The following is a 17,515-nucleotide window of genomic DNA, read 5'->3' on the forward strand; positions in this document are numbered from 1 at the left end:
CACCATCGCCTTCTCCCACAGAGTCCAAAAGACTGTTCTATACATCTGTGTCTCTTTTGTAGTCTCACATATAAGGGTTATCATTACCATCTTTCTAAATTCCATATATATGTGTTAGTATACTCTATTGGTGTTTTTCTTTCTGGCTTACTTCACTCTGTATAATAGGGTCAAGGTTCATCACCTAATTAGAACTGATTCAAATGTATTCTTTTTAATGGCTGAGTAATATTCCATTGTGTATATGTACCACAGCTTTCTTATCCATTCGTTTGCTGATGGACATCTAGGTCGCTTCCATGTCCTGGGTATTATAAACAGTGCTGCGATGAACATTTGGGTAAATGAGACTCTTTCAAATCTTGTTTCCTTGGTGTGTATGCCCAGCAGTGGGATTGCTGGGTCATATGGCAGTTCTATTTCCAGTTTTTTAAGGAATCTCCACACTGTTCTCCATAGTGGCTGTACTAGTTTGCATTCCCACCAACAGTGTAAGAGGGTTCCATTTTCTCTGCACCCTCTCCAGCATTTATTGTTTGTAGACTTTAGGATACCAGCCATTCTGACTGGCATGAGATGGTAACTCATTGTGGTTTTGATTTGCATTTCTCTGATAATGAGTGATGTTGAGCATCTTTTCATGTGTTTGTTAGCCATCTGTATGTCCTCTTCGGAGAAATGTCTGTTTAATTCTTTGGCCTATTTTTTGATTGGGTCGTTTATGTCTCTGGAATTGAGCTGCAGGAGTTGCTTGATTATTTTTGAGGTCAATTCTTTGTCAGTTGCTTCATTTGCTATTATTTTCTCCCATTCTGAAAGCTGTCTTTTCACCTTGCTTACAGTTTCCATCGTTGTGTAAAAGCTTTTAAGTTTAATTAGGTCCCATTTCTTCATTTTTGTTTTGATTTCCATTACTCTGGGATGTGGGTCATAGAGGATCCTGCTGTGATTTATGTTGGAGAGTGTTTTGCCTATGTTTTCCTCTAGGAGTTTTATATTTTCTGGTCTTATGTTTAGATCTTTAATCCATTTTGAGTTTATTTTTGTGTATGGTGTTAGAAAGTGTTCTAGTTTCATTACAAGTGGTTGGCCAGTTTTCCAAGAACCACTTATTAAAGAGATTGTCTTTTTTTTTCACTGTATATTCTTGCCTCCTTCATCAAAGATAAGGTGTCCACAGGTGTGTGGATTTATCTCTGGGCTTCCTCTCTTGTTCCATTGATCTATATTTCTGTCTTTGTGCCAGTACCATACTCTCTTAATGACTGTAGCTTTGTAGTATAGCCTGAAGTAAGGCAGGTTGATTCCTCCAGTTCCATTCTTCTTTCTCAAGATTGCTATGACCTTTTGGGGTTTTTTGTACTTCCATAAAAATTGTGAAATTATTTGTTCTAGTTCTGTGAAAAATACCCTTGGTAGCTTGATAGGGATTGCATTGAATCTATAGATTGCTTTGGGTTGTATACTCATTTTCATTGTATTGATTTTTCCAATCCATGAACATGGTATATTTCTCCATCTATTTGTGTCCTCTGATTTCTTTCATCAGTGTTTTACAGTTTTCTATACATAGGTCTTCTGTTTCTTTAGGTAGATATATTCCTAAGTATTTTATTCTTTTCGTTGCAACAGTGTATGGAATTGTTTCCTTATTTTCTCTGTTTTCTTGTTGCTAGTGTATAGGAATGCAAGGGATTTCTGTGTGTTAATTTTATATCCTGCAACCTTACTATATTCATTGATTAGCTCTAGTAACTTTCTGGTGGAGTCTTTAGGGTTTTCTATGTAGAGGATCATGTCATCTGCAAATAGTGAGAGTTTTACTTCTTCTTTTCCAATCTGGATTCCTTTTATTTCTTTTTCTTCTCTGATTTCTGTGGTCAAGACTTCCAGAACTATGTTGAATAGTAGTGGTGAGAGTGGGCACCCTTGTCTTGTTCCTGACTTTAGGGGAAATGCTTGCAATTTTTCACCATTGAGGATAATGTTTTCTGTGGGTTTGTCATATATAACTTTTATTATGTTGAGTTATGTTCCTTCTATTCTTGCTTTCTGGAGGGTTTTATCATAAATGGATGTTAATTTTGTCAAAGGCTTTCTCTTCATTTATTGAGATAATCATATGGTTTTTATTTTTCAATTTGTTAATGTGGTGTATTACATTGATTGATGTGTGGATATTGAAGAATCCTTGGATCCCTGGGATAAAGTCCACTTGGTCATGATGTATGATCTTTTTAATATGTTGTTGGATTCTCTTTGCTAGACTTTTGTTAAGGATTTTTGCATCTATGTTCATCAGTGATATTGGCCTATAGTTTTCTCTTTTTTGTGACATCTTTGTCTGGTTTTGGTATTAGGGTTTTGGTGGTCTCACAGAATGAGTTTGGAAGTTTACCATCCTCTGCAACTTTCTGGAAGAGTTTGAGTAGGATAGGTGTTAGCTCTACTTTAAATTTTTGGTAGAATTCAGCTGTGAAGCGATCAGGTCCTGGGCTTCTGTTTGCTGGAAGATTTCTGATTACAGTTTCGATGTCTGTGCTTGTGATGGGTCTGCTAAGAATTTCTATTTCTTCCTGATTCAGTTTTGGAAAGTTGTACTTCTCTAAGAATTTATTCATTTCTTCCAAATTGTCTGTTTTATTAGCATACAGCTGCTGATAGTAGTCTCTTATGATCCTTTGTATTTCTGAGTTGTCTGTTGTGACTTCTACATTTTCATTTCTAATTTTGTTGATTTGGTTCTTCTCCCTTTGTTTCTTGATGAGTCTGGCTAATGGTTTGTCTATTTTATTTATCCTCTCGAAGAACCAGCTTTTAGCTTTGTTGATTTTTGCTATGGTCTCTTTTGTTTCTTTTGCATTTATTTCTGCCCTAATTTTTGTGATTTCTTTCCTTCTACTAACGCTGGGGTTCTTCATTTCCTCCATTTCTAGTTGCTTTAGGTGTAGAGTTAGGTTATTTATTTGATTTCTCTCCTCTTTCTTGAGGTAGGCTTGTATTGTTATGAATGTTCCCCTTAGCACTGCTTTTACTGAATCCCATAGGTTTTGGGTTGTTTTGTTTTCATTTTCATTCATTTCTAGGCATATTTTGATTCCTTTTTTGATTTCTTCTGTGATTTGCTGGTTATTCAGAAGTGTGTTGTTTAGCCTCCATATGTTTGTATTTTTCATCTCATCTTACTGCATTGTGATCAGAAAAGATGCTTGGAATGGTTTCAATTTTTTTGAATTTACCAAGGATAGATATATGGCCCAGGATGTGATCTATCCTGGAGAAGGTTCCATGTGCATTTGAGAAAAGATGAAATTCATTGTTTTGGGGTGAAATGTCCTATAGATATCAATTAGCTCTAACTGGGCCATTGCATCATTTAAAGTTTGTGTTTCCTTGTTAATTTTTTGTTAAGTTGATCTATCCATAGGTGTGATTGGGGTATTAAAGTCTCCCACTATTATTGTGTTACTCTTAATTTCCCCTTGCATATTTGTTAGCATTTGCCTTACATATTGCAGTGCTCCTATGTTGGGTACATATATATTTATGATTGTTATATCTTCTTCTTGGATTGATCCTTTGATCATTATGTAGTGTTCTTCTTTTCTCTTTCACAGCCTTTATTTTAAAATCTATTTTATCTGGTATGAGTATTGCTACTCCTGCTTTCTTTTGGTCTCCATTTGCATGGAATAACTTTTTCTGGCCCTTCACTTTCAGTTGTAGGTGTCCCTTGTTTTAAGGTGGATCTCTTGTAGACAACATATATAGGGGTCTATATCCATTTTGTATCTATTCAGCCAGTCTTTGTCTTTTGGTTGGGGCATTCAACCCATTTACATTTAAGGTAGTCACTGATAAGTATGATCCTATTGCCATTTAGTTTGTTGTTTTGCGTTCGAGTTTATACACCCTTTCTGTGTTTCCTGTCTAGAAAAGATCCTTTAATATTTGTTGGAGAGCTAGTTTGGTGGTGCTGAATTCTCTCAGCTTTTACTTGTCTGTAAAGCTTTTGATTTCTCCTTCATATCTGAATGAGGTCCTTGCTGGGTACAGTAATCTGGGTTGTAGGTTTTTCTCTTTCATCACTTCAAGTATGTCCAGCCATTCCCTTCTGGCCCGAAGAGTTTCTATTGAAAGATCAGCTGTTATCCTTATGGGAATCCCCTTGTGTCTTATTTGTTGTTTTTCCCTTGCTGCTTTTAATATTTGTTCTTTGTGTTTGATCTTCATTAATTTGATTAATATGTGTCTTGGGGTGTTTCGCCTCGGGTTTATCCTGTCTGGGATTCTCTGGGTTTCTTGGATTTGCGTGACTATTTCCTTCCCCATTTTAGAGAAATTTTCAACTATTATCTCCTCAGGTATATTCTCATGGCCTTTCTTCTTGTCTTCTTCTTCTGGGACACCTTTGATTCAAATGTTAGGGCATTTAACACTGTCCCAAGGTCTCTGAAGTTGTTTTCTTTTCATTCTTTTTTCTTTTTTCCTCTCTGCTTCATTTATTTCTACCATTCTATCTTCTACCTCACTTATCCTATCTTCTGCCTCCTTTATTCTACTGTTGGTTCCCTCCAAAGTGTTTTTAATCTCAGTTATTGCATTATTCATTATATATTGACTCTTTTTTATTTCTTCTAGGTCCTTGTTAAACATTTCTTGCATCTTCTCAATCCTTGTCTCCAGGCTATTCATCTGTAACTCCATTTTGTTTTCAAGATTTTGGATCATTTTCACTATCATTATTATGAATTCTTTTTCAGGTAGACTCCCTATCTCTTCCTCTTTTGTTTGGTTTCATGGGCATTTATCCTGTTCCTTTACCTGTTGAGTATTTCTCTGCCTTTTCATCTTGTTTAGATTGCTGTGTTTGGGGTTGCCTTTCTATATTCTGGCAGTTTGTGGTTCCTCTTTATTGTGGAAGTTCCTTGCTGTGGGTGGGGTTGGATGGGTGGTTTGTCAGGGTTTCCTGGTTAGGAAAGCTTCTGTCGGTGTTCTGGTGGGTGGAGCTGGATTTCTTCTCTCTGGAGTGCAATGAATTGTCCAGTAGTGAGTTCTGAGATGTCTATGGGTTTGGTGTGACTTTGGGCAGCCTGTATATTGAAGCTCAGGGCTATGTTCCTGCGTTGCTGGAGAGTTTGCATGATATGTCTTGCTCTGGAACTTGTTGGCTCTTGGGTGGTGCTTCGTTTCTGTGTAGGTATGGTGGCTTTTGGATGAGCTCTTATCAATTAATGTTCCCTGGCATCAGGAGTTCTCTGGTGTTCTCAGATTTTGGACTTAAGCCTCCTGCCTCTGGTTTTCAGTCTTATTCTTACAGTAGCCTTAAGACTTCTCCATCTATACAGCACTGATGATAAAACATCTAGGTTAATGATGAAAAGCTTCTCCACAGTGAGGGACACCCAGAGAGGTTCCCAGAGTTACATGGAGAAGAGAAGAGGGAGAAGGGAGATAGAGGTGACCAGGAGGATAACAGGGGGAATCAAAAGGGGAGAGAGTAAGCTATCCAGTAGTCAATTCCCTATGTGCTCTTCACAGTCTGGACCCCTCAGAGGTGTTCACGGAGTTACACTGAACATCGAAGCAGGAGGAAGGAGACAGAGGCAACCAGGAGGAGAAAAGGGGGAATCAAAAGGAGCGGTACATATCCAGCCAGTAATCAGTTCCCTAAGTGTTCTCCACAGTCTGGTACACACAAAGAGATTCACAGAGTTGGGTAGAGAAGGGGGAGGGAGGAGATAGACACAAGCTGGTGGAGAAAAGGGAGAGTCAAAAGGGGAAGAGAGCAATCAAACCAGTAATCACACTCCCAAGTAAAAATGGGTACTGAAGATTGGGTTCTTAAAGGTACACAATTGACAACTAATAGCAAAAAGCAAAGATTAAAAATCTAGAGTAGAGGTTAGACTCTCAAAAATACAATATTAAATAAAACAAAGTCACAAGAATTATAAAATATATACACATACACACACACACACACACATATATATATATATGAAGTTTGCTTTAAAAATAGCATCTTTTTTTGCAAGGTAATAGTAGGCTATAAAAATGAAAATTAAAGGAGTAATAAAGAACTTAAAAAAATTTAATTTAAAAATGATAATAGCAAAAATATATCTACGAATTTCTCTGGAGCTGTTGTGGACTATGTGGGGTCAGTTCAGTTTCAGATAGTTCCTTGATCTGGCTTATATTTCTCAAGATCTACAGGCCCCTTCCAATGTAGTCTGTGCTAACTACAGGGTTTTAATCTATTGTACCTGTCACTTCCAAAGTGGTTCCATCTGTTTATTTTAGCTTCTTCTGTTTGCAAGTCTCTTCAGTGTCTAATATCCGCCCTGACACAAGGGGGCAAAGGTGCTCACTTATTTAGGCTCACTTGTTCAGTTGTGCTGTGGGTAGGGAGGAATGCGGCAAACAAATATCACTGGTGTGTGTGAGGAGTGCTCACATTGTCTTGGCCACACTGGGTTTTCCCCCACTCATGGTGTGTGCACTTTCATGGTCTACACTTCTTAGGTTCTAGGTTGCTCTGCAGGGAACTGTCAAAGGTGGGCCTTGGGTTGCGTGCATTTCCCAGGTCTACGTCCCTCAGGTTCAGGTTCTCGGGTACTCCCCAAAAGCGCAGACTCGGTTAGGTGTGCATTTTGTGCCCTTCCCAGGTCCAAGCAGCTCAGGCCACCAGGTGCTTGGCGAGCTCAGTCTCCCCCAGGTGAGCAGTGCATCTTATTGCCTCCCCCGTCCCAGCCGCTCAGTTTCCTGGGTGTGCAGTGGGTACACCTTCTCAGGTGTGCCGTGTGTCTCTTCTGGGGAACTGATCTCTGACTGTGACCCTCCCGGGAGATGTCAACTGTCCTGAATCCCATGAAGTCTTGGTTAGCAATGGAGCCTGCTTGCAGTTTGGTAAAGGATGCATCTCTGGGGCCAAGATTGCCCCTTTCTGGCTCTGGCTGCCCCCTGCCTGCCTGTCTCTGGCAGGGGATGGGCCGGTCTGCAGCCTGCCAGCTCTCCTCTGGTATTCGTTCAGTCCTTTGTTCTCTTAACAGGCCTGGCAGTGTCTTAGGTCAGGACTTTTCACGGGATAGTTCTCTCTCTCTCTCTCTCTCTGGCTATCCCACAGTTTGGGTTGCTATCTCACGTTAGTTCCCTCAGATTGCCCTCAGGGCATTCGGGCCCAGTCCTTACCCTAATCAATGCAGCCCCTGCCTCCCTGTTCAGACACCGCTTGCTGGTGGCAGCTGCAAGCCCTGGGAGTTGCCGTTACGTAATATGTGGGTTTTATTTATTTATTTTTACTCCCGGTTATGTTGCCCTCTGAGATTCCAAAACTCCCCACAGACCCGCCAGTGAGAGGGTCTCCTGGTGTTTGAAAACTTCTCTTCTTTTAAGACTCCCTTCCCAGGACAGATCTCCATCCCTACCTCTTTTGTCTCTCTTATTATCTTTTATATTTTGTCCTACCTCCTTTCGGAGAGAATGGGTTGCCTTTCTGGGTGCCTGATGTCCTCTGCCAGCAATCAGAAGTTGTTTTGTGGAATTTTCTCAGCGTTCAAATGTTCTTTTGATGACTTTGTGGGGGAGAAAGTGGTCTCCCTGTCCTATTCCTCCGCCATCTTAGGACTGCCCCTCCTTAGGGTTTTCTATGGATAGTATCATGTCATCTGAAAACACTGAGAGCTTTATTTTTCTTTTCTGATATGGATTCTTTTTATTTCTTTTTCTTCTCTGATTGCTGTAGCTATGACTTCCGAAACTATGTTGAATTATAGTGGTGAAAGTGGTCACCCATGTCTTGTTCCTGATCATAGGGGGAATATTTTCAGGTTTTCACCATTGAGAATAATGTTTGTTGTGGGCTTATCATATATGGCCCTTTACTCTGTTGAGACAGGGCCCTTCCATTTTTTGAAGAGTTTTAATCATAAATGGGTGCTGAATTTTGTCAAAGGCTTCTTCTGCATCTATTGAGATTATCATCATAGGTTTTCATCTTTTAATTTGTTAATATGGTGTATCACATTGATTGATTTGCATATATTGAAGAATCCTTGCATCCCTAGAATAAACCCAACTTGATCACGGTGTATGAGCTTTTTAACGTGTTGTTGAATTTTGTTTGCTAAAATTTTGTTGAGGATTTTTGCATCTATGTTCATCAGTGACATTAGCCTGTAGTTTTCTTTATTGTGTGTTGTCTTTGTCAGGTTTTGGTATGAGGATGATTGTGGCCTCATAGAATGAGTTTGGAAGTGTTCCTTCCTCTGAAATTTTTTGAAACAGTTTTAGAAGGATAGGCACTAACTCTTCTCTAAATGTTTGATAGAATTTGCCTGTGAAGCCATTTATTCCTGGGCTTTTGTTTTTGGGGGAGATTTTTGGCCACAGCTTTTTTTAAGTCCTTGGGTTGTTCATAATTCCTATTTCTTCAGTCTTGGAAGATTGAACTGCTCTAAGAATCTGTCCATTTATTCCAGGTTATCCATTTTATTGTGTTATAGTTGTTAATAATAGTCTCTTATGATCCTTTGTATTTCTGCTTTGTCTGTTGTAATCTCTCCTTTTTCACTTCTAATTTTATTGATTTTATTCCTCTCTTTTTTCCTAGATGAGTCTGGCTAAAGGTTGGACAATTTTGTTTATCTTCTCAAAGAACCAGCTTTTAGTTTTATTAATCTTTACTATTGTTTCTTTCACTTATTTTTCATTTATTTCTGCTCTGATCTTTATTTCTTTCCTTCTGCTAACTTTGGGGGGGAGTTTTGTTCTTCTTTTTCCAATTGTTTTAGGTGTAAAGTTATGTTGTCTACCCCATGTTTTTCTTGTTTCTTGAGGTAGGATTGTATTGCTATAAAGTTCCCTCTTAGAACTGCTTTAGCTGCATCCCACAGGTTTTGAGTTGTGTTTTCATTGTCATTTGTTTCTAGAAATTTTTTGATTTCCCTTCTGATTTCTTCAGTAACCTGTTCACTATTTAGAAATGTATTGTTTAACCTCCATGTGTTTGTATTTTTACAGTTTTTCTTTTAGTTGATACCTAGTTTCATAGTTTTGTGGTCAGAAAAGATGCTTGATATGACTTCAATTTTCTTAAATTTGCTGAGGATTCATTTGTGACCCAAGATGTGGTCTATCCTGGAGAATACTCCATATGCACTTGAGAAGAAGGTGTATTCTTCTGCATTTGGATAGAATATCCTGAAGATATCAATGAGATCCATCTCATCTAATGTATCATTTAAGACTTGTGTTTCCTTATTAATTTTCTGTTTTGATGATTTATCCATTAGTGTGAGTGCGGTGTTAAAGTACTCTACTATTATTGTATTACTCAATTTCTCCTTTTATGTCTGTTAGTGTTTGTCTTATGTATTGAGGTGCTCCTATGTTGGGTGCATAGATATTTACAATTGATATGTCTTCCTCTTGGACTGATCCCTTGATCATTATGTAGTGTCCTTCCTTATATCTTGTAACATTCTTTATTTTAAGGTCTACTTTGTCCAACATGAGGATTGCTATTCCAGCTTTCTTTTGCTTTCCATTTGCATGGAATATATTTTTCCATCCTCTCACTTTCAGTCTATATGTTTCTTGAGGTCTGAAGTGGATTTCTTGTAGACAGCATATATATGGGTCTTGTTTTTGCATCCATGCAGCCAGTCTGTGCCTTTTGGTTAGAGTATTTAACCCTTTTACATTTAAAGTAATATTGATATATATGTTCCTATTGCCATTTTCTTAATTATTTGTGGTTTGTTTTTGTAGATCTTTTTCTTCTCTTGTATTTTCTGACTATGTAAGTCCTTTTAACATTTGCTGTAAAGCTGGTTTGGTGGTACTGAATTCTCTTAACTTTTGCTTGTCTGAAAAGCTTTTCATTTCTCCATCAGTTTTGAATAAGACCCTTGCCGTGTACAGTAATCTTGGTTGTACATATTTCCCTTTAAGTAATTTAAATATATCCTGCCATTCCCTTCTGGCCTACAGAGTTTCTACTGAAAGATCAGCAGTTAAGCTGTTAAACCTATGGGGTTTCCCTTGTATGTTACTTGTTGCTTTTCCCTTGATGCTTTTAATATTCTTTCTTTGTGTTTAATCTTTGCTAGTTTGATTAGTATGTATCTTGGCATGTTTCTCCTTGGGTTTATCCTGTATGGGACTCTTTGTGCCTCTTGGACTTGATTGACTGTTTCCTTTTCCATGTTGGGGCAGTTTTCAAGTATAATCTCTTCAAAAATCTTCTCATACACTTTCATTTTTTCTTCTTCTTCTGGGACCCCAATAATTCAAATGTTGGTGTGTTTAATGTTGTCCCAGAGATCTTTGAGACTATCCTTAGTTATTTTCATTCTTTTTACTTTATTCTGCTCTTCAGCAGTTATTTCTACCATTTTATCTTCCAGTTCACTGATTCATCCTTCTGCTTCATATATTCTGTTATTGATTCCTTCTAGAGTATTTTTAATTACAGTAATTGTGTTGTTTGTCTCTGTATGTTTATTCTTTAATTCTTCTAGGTCTTTATTAATTGATTCTTGAATTTTCCCCATTCTGTTTTTTGATCATCTTTACTATCATTATTTTGAATTCTTTTTTAGGTACTTTGCCTATTTTCTCTTCATTTATTTGGACTTCTGTGTTTCTAGTTTGTTCCTTCATTTATGTAGTATTTCTCTGCCTTTTCATTAAATTTTTTTAACTTATTGTGTTTGAGGTCTCCTTTCCCCAGGATTTGAGGCTGAATTCTTTCTTGCTTTTGGTTTCTGCCTTCCTAAGGTTGGTCCATTGGTTTGTGTAAGCTTCATATAGGGTGAGATTTGTGCTTGGTTTTTCTTTTTTTTCCTCTGATGGACAGGGCTGAGTGAGGTGGTAATCCTCTCTGCTGATGACTGGGTTTGCATTTGTCTCTTTGTTGTTTGGATGAGGCATCCTGCAAAGGGTGCTACTGGTGTTTGGATGATACCATGCCTTGTACTCAAGTGGTTTCCTTTGTGGGAGTTCTCACTATTAGATACTCCCTAGGATAGGAGTTCTCTGGTAGTCTAGGGTCTTGGAGTCAGTGCTCCCACTCTAAAGCCTCAGGGCTTGATCTCTTCCAGTAGTTGGGTGATGAGAAGTCCACGTTCAGCTTCTTGTCTGCCATCTTGTTGGCACCGGACACTCCTTCCCGGCAGCGGGAACAAGGGCCTCTCAGCACTGGAGTCTGTGACGACCACTCAGCATGCCATCACTGGGCCACCTGTCAGACCCAGCTGACACCTCCTCCTACTCCTACTCCTCAGCACCACCTAACTCTGCAAAGTTCACCCCACCCCAAGCTTTTGAGACAACCAAAATGGAAGTATGACACATATATAGGGGAAAAAAACAGGCAACTTACTGTGAGCTGGCCCAGATGTTATATTAAGCAGACAGATCATTCAAAGCAGCTATAACTACAGGCATACATTGGAGATAGGGTTTGGGGCCAGAGCACTGCAATAAAACAAATATCACAACAAATCAAGTCACACAAATTTTTGGTTTCCTAGTATATATAAAAGTTATATTTACATTATACTGTAATCTATTAAGTATGTGATAGCATCATGTCTAAAAACACACAATATAAATACCTTAATTTTAAAATAATTTATTGCTAAAAATTCTAACCATGACATTACATGGTTGCCACAAACTTTAAATTTGTAAAGAAAAAAAGCAATATTTGTGAAATGCAATAAAGTAAAGCATAATAAAACAAGATATGTGTATATGTTGAAAGAATTAAAGGAAACTATACTAAAATAACTAATGGAAAATATGATGACGATGACAAAACAAATAGAGAGTCCAATAGATAAAGGTTAACTGTTAAAAAGGACCAAATGTAAATTATGGGGTTGAAAAGTTCAATCATAAAATTAAAAATTCACTAAAGGGATGCAACAGCAGATTTGAGATGTCAGAAGAAGAAAGAATCAGTGGACTTGACTATATATCAAGAGAACTACTTAATCTAAAGAGTAGAAAGAATATGATTTAGCAATTTGACTTCTGAGTCTTATTGAAGGAAATGAAAACACTAACTCAAAAAGATACATGCACCCCCACATTCATTGCAGCATTATTTACAATAGCCAAGATATGGAAATAAATAAAATATCCATCAAATATAAATGGATAAATAAAATGTGATGTGTGTGTGTGTGTGTTTATGTATATATGGGCTTCCCAGGTAGTGCTAGTGGTAAAGAACCCACATGAAAATGCAGCAAACATAAGTGATGTAGATTCAATCCCTGATTTGGGAAGATATCCTGGAAGAGGTTATGGCAACCTTCTCCAATATTCTTGCATGGAGAATCCCATGGACAGAAGTCTGGTGGGCTACAGTCCATAGGGCTGCAAAGAGTTGGACATGACTGAAGCGACTTAGCACACACACAAATGTGTGTGTGTGTATATGTGTGAATACACATGCACACACACACACACACACACACACACATATATATATATAATAGAATATTATTCAAGTATAAAAATAATGAAATCTCTGGGGCATTATGCTAAGTAAGCCAGAAAGAGAAAGACAAATACCATATGATCTCACTTATATATAGAAACTAGAAACAAAAAAAAGCTCATAGGTACAGAGAACAGATTGCTAGTTACCAGGAATGGGGCTTGGTGGATGGCAAAATGAGTGAAGGAGTCTAGTTATAAAATAATTAAGTCTTGGGGATGTAATTTAGAGCATGGCAACTGTAGTTAATAATACTGCTTTCTATCTTTAAAAGTTCCATCTAAGATTTAAGATCTAGGAAAGTAGATCTTCAAATTTCTCATCACAAGAAAATTCTGTAACTATGTATATTGACAGATGGTAACTACACATTGTAATCATCTCACAACATATACAAATATTGAATTATTATGCTATACACCTGATACTAATATAATTAATTGACATGATGCTGCATGTAATTATATCTTAACAAGAAATTTTTAAATAAGAGCAATGAGAATAAAAAATGAAGAAAAATTAAGTTTCAGAGAAACAACATAGTATACACCTAAATATACATTAAGTGGGAACGCCAGAAGGAGAGGGGAGAAAAAGGTGGAAAAATATTTGAGGAAATAATAGCCAACATTTCTGAACTGTAACAGAAACAACATATATTGATCTAAGAAGCCCAATAAAGAGAAAAGGTATCCTTAACTAGATACATCATAGTCAAAGTGCTAAAACAAAAAGAGAAAATCTTGAAAGGAACAAGAGAAAAACGACTGATCACTTACAGTAGAATAACAATATGGTAATAGCTGACCTCACACAGAAACCATAGAGATAGGACTTGAGCATACAGCGAGGTAAGGAGATGATGGGACAAATTGAGAAAGTAACACTGACATACAGTTGGAAGCTGCTATATAGCACTGGGAGCCTAGTCTGGCACTCTGTGATGACCTAGAGGAGTAGGATGAGAGGAGGGGAAGGAAGGGAGGCTCAAGCGGGAGAGGATATCTATATCTATATCTATGTCTATATCTATAACTACATCTATATATATATATACACACATATATATAATTATGACTAATTTGCATTATTGTATGGCAGAAACCAATACAACATTGTAAATCAATTATCATCCAATTAAAAAATAAATTTAAAAAACCCTAAATGTGCCACCAGAAAATCAGTAGAACTAATCAGTGAATTTAGCAAAGTTGCAGGATACAAAATGGAGAGATATACCATGTTCTTGGATTGGAAAAATCAATATTGTAAAATTATTATACTACCCAAAGCAATCTACAGATTAAAGGCAATCCCTATCAAACTACCAATGGCATTTTTCACAGACCTAGAATAAAAAGTTTAACAATTTGTATGTAAACACAAAAGACTCCAGATAGCCAAAGCAATCTTGAGAAAGAAAAATGGAGCTGGAGGAATCAACCTTCCTGACTTCAGACTATACTACAAAGCTACAGTCATCAAGGCAGTATGGTACTGGCACAAAAACAGAAATACAGATCAATGGAATAAGATAGAAATCCCAGAGATAAATCTGTACACCTATGGGCACCTTACCTTTGACAAAGGAGGCAAGAACACACAATGGAGAAAAGACAGTCACTTCAATAAATGGTGCTGGGAAAACTGGACAGCTATGTGTAAAAGAATGAAATTAGAACACTCCCTGACACCATACATAAAAATAAACTCAAAATGGATTGAAGACTTAAATGCAAGGTCAGAAACTATAAAGCTCTTAGAGGAAAGAATACTCTTTGACATAAATCACAGCAAGTTCTTCTCTGACCCACCTCCTAGAGTAATGGAAATAAAAACAGAAATAAGCAAATGGGACCTAATTAAACTTAAAACCTTTTGTACAGCAAAGGAAACTCTGAATAAGACGAAAAGACAACCTTCAGAATGCAGGGGAGGTGGCGGTGGTAATAACTGCAATGAAGCAACTGACAAACGATTAATCTTCAGAAGATATAAGCACCTCACACAGCTCAATATCAGAAAAACAAATAACCCAATCAACAAGTGGGCAGAGGACCTAAACAGACATTTCTCCAAAGAAGACATACAAATGGCCAATGAACACATGAAAAGATGCTCAACATTGCTAATTATTAGATAAATGCAAGTCAAAACTACAATGAGGTATCACCTCACACAGGCCAGAATGGCCATCATCAAAAAATCTACAAACGATAAATTTTGGAGAGGATGTGGAGAAAAGGGAACCTTCCTGCACTGTTGGTGGCAATATAAATTAATATAGCCATTACAGAGAACAGTATGGAGATTCTTTAAAAAACTAGGAATAAAACTACCATATGACCCAGGAATCCCTCTACTGGGCATATACCTTGAGAAAACCACAATTCAAAATAAAAAGCATGGATCCCAATGTTCATAGCAGCACATTTACAATAGCCAGGATACAGAAGCAACCTAGATGTCCATCAACAGATGAATGGATAAAGAAGATGTGGTAAATATAGGCAATGGAGTATCACTTGGTCATAAAAATGAACAAATTTGAATCAGTTGTAGTGAGGCAGATGAACCTAGAGCCTGCTGTACAGAGTGAAGTAAGTAGAATGAGAAAAACTAATATTGTAAAGTAATGCATATTTAAGGAATCTGGAAAAATATTACTGATGAACCTGTTTGCAGGGAAGGAATGGAGATGCAGATATAGGTAATGGACTTGTGGACACAGCAGGGAAAGGAGAGGGTAGAATGAATTGAGAAAGTAGCACTGACATATATATGTTACCATGTGTAAAATAGCTAGCTAGTGGGAAGCTGCTGTAAAGCACGGGGAGCCCAGGTTGGCACTCTGTGATGACCTAGAGGGGTAAATGGAAGGGGAGAGGGAGGTCCAAGAGGGAAGGAATATATATATATATATATACACACACACACACACACACACACACACACATACACACACACACACACACACACACTTATGGCTGATTCATGTTGTACAGCAGAAACCAACACAACATTGTAAAGCAATTATCTTCCAATTAAAATAGAAATTTAAAAAAGCCAAATGTGCACCACAAAAATAAAGAAGCCATGGGAGCCAGAAAATAGTAGAATAATGTATTCAAAGTACTGAAAGGAAAAAAAAGTCAACCAAAATTCTATATCTAGTGAAACTATCATTCAAAAATAAAAGGAAATAATGACATTCCCAGATAAATATTAATAAAAACTAAGGAGGAAATATATATATATATTTATATTTATATAAATATATAATATTTTATATATTAATATATATTTAATATATATATTATTTAATATATATTTATATAATATATATTATATATTATTTAATATATATTTATATAATATATATTATATATTATTTAATATATATTTAAATATTAATATATTTAAAATATATTTATATATTAATATATATATTTAATATATATATATAATAAAAGAGGATTTATTGCTAGCAGACCTGCCCTATATGAAATCCCAAAGGGAGTACTATACACTGAAAGGAAATTATATCAGGCATTAGCTTGAAAACATAATATGCAATGAGAAGCACCAGAAATAATAAATATATGTGTAAATACTATATATAGTATTTATACTCAAATATAAAAATGTGAATTATATATTTTTCTTAGTTTCTTTAAAATATAAAATTATTTAATGAAAAATTAAACACTTTGTATTTTGGGGTTTATAACATAAAAATATATATTGCCGGGAGCCAACACACGAGACCCTACCCCTAACAAGGCCGTAAGGGAGAAAACCTGACGGGCAAGGTGGATCAGGTTTTCAGGGGTTTTCGAAAAGGCCAGCTCACGGGATCCCACCCATGACAAGGTCACAAGGAGAAAGCCTGACAGGCAAGGCAGATCAGGTTTTCAGGGATTTCGAAAAGCTGCCCCCGGCTCTCACCTTAAAGATGATATCTGTCTTTCTGATGCCTGCCTCAATGGACTACTCCCTAATTTCTCTGACACAGGCAGGAAGGCCTTCCCCGATCTCTTCCAAAATAAGAATCAATTTAGAACTTTAATCAATAAGTTTCCCAGGTGGTGGTATTTTATGAGATTATTCACGGTGAAAGGAGTGTTCTAATTTAAACTCCTTTGCTGGTAGTTTGTTAGCCAAATGCATTTATGCCCTTGGTACTAATATGCATGATTGCTTATAGTATGCTAATCATAAAATAGCATAAAGAACCTGATTATAAAAAAGCCCTAATAGATATAGAGCCCTTTTAAGGGGTAAAGGAGTCCTATTAGAAAACATAAGAAAAATTATTCTATAGGTGGTTATTGGGTTGTGATTTGCTTGCTGTGTTTATGCTTGCTGTATTTTTGCCTTTAATGTGCTAAGGTTGTGTTATAAAAACCATTGTTAATATAGTTAAAGATCTAGAGAAATAAGAACTTAGCCCTAGTGTGGTAACAATGAGATGGTTGTTAATTGTCAGCCAGGAGTGCTAGGCAGAAGCTGCCTCACTGAAGCCGCAGAGTCTGTATGGGGTAAACTTCTTAGATAAACGCAACTGACAACTTTTGCAGAAAGATTAATTTTTGTATTAACAAGAATATAATTCTACTCTGTACTATTTCCCTATGACACTGTTACCTTTCAGTTAAGGTCACCATAAAAACGTAAAATAGGTTTACAATCACCTGACCTGCACAAAATGTTAATGGCCTCAAGGCCAGAAGATCATGTGCTAAAAATTACTATAGAATTAGAAAGCAAAAAAATCCTGCTTTTCCTAAAAATCAAAATGATGTAATGCTAATCCTGTGTAATCATGAGTAAGCATCTTGTACCTTGAAAACATTCTGTGAAAGGGTATAAAACTGGTTGTCAAAAAGTAAAACACAGATTTGGCCCTATCAAGGCTAGTCTCACGTGTCTTCTCTCTCTCTTTCACTGACGCCGTTCATCCTGAGGGTATCCCCTGGATCCTGCTGGGGCTGGACC

At 36.9% G+C, this 17,515-nt stretch overlaps 1 long non-coding RNA gene across 1 annotated transcript in view; it reads right to left on the reverse strand.

Annotated features, from left to right (window-relative positions):
- The window catches only part of LOC122435243, a 216,029-nt gene that overhangs the window by 86,020 nt on the left and 112,494 nt on the right, over positions 1–17,515 (reverse strand). The window contains exon 3 of the long non-coding RNA XR_006267619.1: positions 11,390–11,484. This is a non-coding gene — a long non-coding RNA (uncharacterized LOC122435243). The remainder of the gene's footprint in view (positions 1–11,389; positions 11,485–17,515) is intronic.

This window comes from Cervus canadensis, chromosome X (assembly GCF_019320065.1).
Source record: "Cervus canadensis isolate Bull #8, Minnesota chromosome X, ASM1932006v1, whole genome shotgun sequence".
Classification (NCBI taxonomy): domain Eukaryota; kingdom Metazoa; phylum Chordata; class Mammalia; order Artiodactyla; family Cervidae; genus Cervus; species Cervus canadensis.